This window comes from Lipotes vexillifer, unplaced genomic scaffold (genome assembly GCF_000442215.2).
Source record: "Lipotes vexillifer unplaced genomic scaffold, Lipotes_vexillifer_v1.1 scaffold153, whole genome shotgun sequence".
Classification (NCBI taxonomy): domain Eukaryota; kingdom Metazoa; phylum Chordata; class Mammalia; order Artiodactyla; family Lipotidae; genus Lipotes; species Lipotes vexillifer.
The window spans coordinates 1,567,585-1,572,407 of record NW_006774670.1 but is presented as its reverse complement, the minus strand read 5'-3'; the positions used below and the strand labels follow the sequence as shown (position 1 = coordinate 1,572,407).

General features: G+C 37.3%; 1 pseudogene; it reads left to right on the top strand.

Moving 5' to 3' along the window:
- The first annotated feature begins 3,591 nt into the window (after positions 1-3,591).
- On the top strand, positions 3,592-4,812 carry LOC103072354 (NF-kappa-B-activating protein pseudogene; annotated as a pseudogene).
- The last annotated feature ends 11 nt before the right edge of the window (positions 4,813-4,823 follow it).

Here is a 4,823-nt window from a genome sequence, read left to right as displayed (position 1 = left end):
GGAGGGTGGGAGGGAGATGCAAGGAGGAGGAGATATGGAGATATATGTATATGTATAGCTTATTCACTTTATTGTAAAGCAGAAACTAACACAGCATTGTAAAGCATAATTGTAAAGCAGTTATACTCCAATAAAGATGTTAAAAAAATTAAACACAGAATCCCCCCAAAAAAATGAAACAGAGAAATCTAATAATTTAAATATATTTCCCTTAAAATGTTTATATTTAAGAAGTGGCATTTAAACAGTTAAACTTTAGTTGTCAAGCAATGAAGTTTTCTTAGAGACCCAGGCCATGACAAAAATAGTAATAAAGAAAAAAAACACTAGTGAATGATTGTGTGCATAGGGTATTTATAATTTATATGTGATATATATCCCGAATAAAGTAGGTTCCAGAGATGGCAAGGCAGAATTAAGAGTGGGAAACGTCAGAAATGTGTTTCTCAATTGGCATGCCCTATAGGAATGAATATGGAGCGTCTGTCTAGGAGAAGCTGTAGTTTTTCCTTTCTGTCATTGAACAAAGCACACTCTGCATAAAGCCTATAGGCCTCCTCTGCTGCTAATTGTGCTCCCTGACAGTTAATGATAATGTGATATATAAATATATTAAATAATATTGAAATTAATACCTGAGACTGGATTTTTTCTTATCAACTAAAAATTCCACGAGGACACATGAGTTACACAGCTTTGAATCTAGTACATTCGAGTGTTTCCTGCGGCTAGATCAGCCTTTAGTATGACCCTGATTTAATAACCATATTGACAAAAAGCTAAATTATTTTACAGAACTGTTGAAAGTAGAAGCAAAGATGACTATGAGAGCTTTTAACTCAGGTGTGTGCTCAAAATTTGAAATGTAGCAGGAAGAGTTGAAGGAGCAGTTTAAACGTAACATTAGGTAACTGTATCTAATTAGGGCATTACTAAAATGTAAGTTCAAATTTGGACAGAAATAATTTTCTAAATGCTTCTTTCAAAAATATAATTTATTTTTTATTCTGTGAAAGAAATATTTGTGGCAACATGTTTTTGAGTACTGATTTTAATTGCTTTGTAGAAATAGCAGTATTTGTTCTTGCTAGGAAGTTTGCTATGCTGGTGTTGTATTTAAAACATTATTAAAATGTCAAGATTTTGAAAGTGAATGTACCAACACTTAATGTAGCACACTAAAGGATGATTTTTCCCAAAGAAGGGATATTTAGAATTGATTTACTAGAAGTTGTTAAAACCAGTGTGAAAATTAAAGTATGATAAATATGCAACAGTGATTATTATGATTATTAGTGCAGAGGATGGCCTGATTAAGCGAGTAAATGCAATGCTTTAAATGGATAGATAATGTACAGGCAACAACCTGCAAAAATGATGATGCTTACTTCTTTTTATTTATGAAAAAATTGATTAGGTGAAAAGAACAGATTCCATATTAAGTAATGATTTATATTTTACTAAGTACTAAAACAAGATGAATAGGAGAGTTTTTTCCCTTAAGATGATTACTTTTTGATAGGAAAGGTAAACCTAAATCATATAAATAAATATGTATCTATTCACTCATATGATAAGTGTAGAATTAAATATTTAGATTATTATAAATATTTACATCATGGAAAAGTATACCAAAATAAATGAAAGGACCTCTGAATCAACAAAATTCAAAATTTGCTGTACACTCATAAAGAATAATATAGACCTACATTTAATCAAATTGCTACATATATAGCCATTATAACTACAATTGTTTTTTAGTGTTGATTATCAGTCTCTTTTTTACTCCTCCTAGACAGAGGTTACTGCAGACTGTTTGGGATGATGTTGGTGTTTTGCTCCTTCTTTTCTCGTGTTTGTTCATGTGTTTCAAATCTGTGCACTGCCAATATTGATTTCTGAATATCCATTGGTGTGTAAATGACTTGAATCATAGCAGATATAATTCTTAATTATGTTTAGAGTTGCTTAACTTTCAATCTTTGCAGTGCAAAGTTTGTATCACACACTCATACACAGACACACTCATATTTCTTTCCTTCTATTTTGCTGATTTTAGGATGGAAAACTGGCCCATCCTCTTTTGGCCATAATGGCTGGATTGAAAGTAGATATTACAGTGTTGTGCTTTGCTTTGTTCTGTTTTTTGTTTTTTTTAAATTGAATTATTAGATGTTGCTCTTGAGGATTTATATACTGGGTGTATGGTTCTGAGGAGATCTCTGTAGGAAACAGATTTATGCTAGGATTAATTTTAAGCCCACCAAATTTCATCATAGAATAAAAGGCTTTCAAATAATACTGCTTTTCCATGAACAATCCAACCAAATTTTTTTTTTCTACTTAACATCCCTTACATGTATCTCTTTACTACCTGACTTTAGGTTTACTAATTGAATTAGTTGTAATGATAGAATCAAGAACATTCAATTTAGAAAAAGAGGAATAAACTTGAAATAATACATCAGAATCAAATGAAGCCAAACTTCATTTTAAATTATTGCTTGATATTTAATTTTTAGTATAGGCCTCCCAGAGGGCTTCAGTTTGGTTCAAGATCATCACCTACTTGTGGAATGCCTTTTATTTTTCTCTATTTTCTTAGTACTTGTTTTAGGTGTTTCAGTAGCCTATGTGGATTTGGAGTCTCATGGGAATATGTTGTGCTCTCCTGTAAAACTTGCTCTCTATTTTATTTTATGTTCATTTTAAAGATGACGTAGTAAAGTGCTATTGAAAGTGAAGAAATTCACATCAGGGTAGAAAGTTATTAAAGTACCAGACTTACATATTTGCCATATATTTCAGATGTAATAACAAAAGAACAGTTTTCCTCCCTTCTTTTTAAAAACTAATCATTGTTGATTTCTTTTGTACCACTTAACTAAATAATAATTGTCTTTTAAACTTAATATGAATTTATCAAAGCCAAATTCAAAATAAGTATACCAATGTCAGACCAAGTCTAAAATATTTGAACACTTTAAGAAGTTTTATTGACTTTGTTGACTCTTGGAAGATTGGCGTGTATGTCAGGGTCCAGCATCATGACCATAAGCAATTTAGGATCAGGATCATTTCCTTATTTTTAGCATTAAAATGAGGGGATTGGAGGATGTAGGCTATATGTTCTTCTGAAAATCTAAGCTTTCTCTCTCAGTCTTCAAAGTTGATTCTGACTCTGCTTCTGGTTTTCCAAAATATGTCATAAAATACTGCAGCACGAGTGCTCTATAATTCTTTTTTTTTTCCAGTTAGTGCTTTATTTTTTCATTCTCCATAGAATACTGATTTTGTAACACTGATTACAGTCTGATACGTACCATTACAACAAAAGTTTCACTTTATGAAAGATCAGATACGGATACACACATCCCGTCCCATTGGCAGGACCGCCTAGGTCCGGGGAAGGAATTTGCCGACGTACTCGGAACTGTTTCCAAGGTTTTCTCGTGCTCAGAACTGTTTCCAAGGTTTTCTCGGGCTCGGGTGGTGTCGCGGCTGCTGGTCCTGGGAGCCAAGGCAACGGAGATCTTCCCAGCTCGCGAGAGCGCCCCCTTCTCCCACGGCTTCGGGGACCCAGTAACAGCTATGGATCCGGTGTCTGGCTCCCGCAGCCCGGAGTGGGAGGCCTCGGGCTCCGGTGGGAAGCGTCGCAGTTCGTCGAAGAGCCCTAAGCCCAGCAAATCCTCTCGCTCCCCGCGGGGCCGCCGCTCTCGCTTGCACTGTTGCTCTTGGTCCGGGGACCGGAATGGCCTTAGCCATCAACTGAGTGGCCCCAGCCAAGGCTCCCGAAACCAGGCCTACCGCTCCCGCTCGCAGTCACGCTCTCGAGAGCGGCCCTCCGCGCCGCGGGGCGCCCCTTTCGCTTCTGCCTCCTCGTCCGCCTATTATGGCGGCTACTCACGCCCCTACGGGAGCGACAAGCCATGGCCTAGCCTCCTGGACAAGGAGAGGGATGAGAGCCTGCGGCAGAAGAGATTAAGTGAGAGAGAGAGGATTGGAGAATTGGGAGCTCCTGAAGTATGGGGACTTTCTCCAAAGAATCCAGAACCAGACTCTGATGAACATACATCAGTAGAGGACGAAGAGCCAAAGAAAAGCACCACTTCAGCTTCTACTTCAGAAGAAGAAAAGAAGTCTAGTCATTCAAAAGAAAGGTCCAAGAAAAGGAGGAAGAAAAAGTCCCCTAAAAGAAAACACAAGAAGTATTCTGATGATGGTGACAGTGACTCTGATTCTGAAACAGACTCCAGTGATGAAGATACAAAAAGGAGAGCAAAGAAAGCCAAGAAAAAGGAAAAGAAGAAGAAACGCAGACCGAAGAAATATAAGAAAAAGAAGTCTAAGAAGAGCAGAAAAGATTCCAGTGATTCAAGTTCTAAAGAGTCCCAAAAAGAGTTTCTGGAGAATCCCTGGAAGGATCAACAAAAGCCTGAAGAACCCTCAGATTTGATTGGTCCAGAGGCTCCCAAAACACTTGCCTCTCAAGATGATAAACCTTTGAACTATGGCCATGCTCTGTTACCTGGTGAAGGTGCAGCTATGGCTGAATATGTAAAAGCTGGAAAACGTATCCCACGAAGAGGTGAAATTGGCTTGACAAGTGAAGAAATTGCATCATTTGAATGCTCGGGTTACATAATGAGTGGTAGCAGGCATCGCCAAATGGAGGCTGTGCGACTGCGAAAAGAGAACCAGATCTATAGTGCTGATGAGAAGAGAGCCCTTGCATCCTTTAACCAAGAAGAGAGACAAAAGAGAGAAAACAAGATTCTGGCCAGTTTTCGAGAGATGGTATACAGAAAAACTAAAGGGAAAGA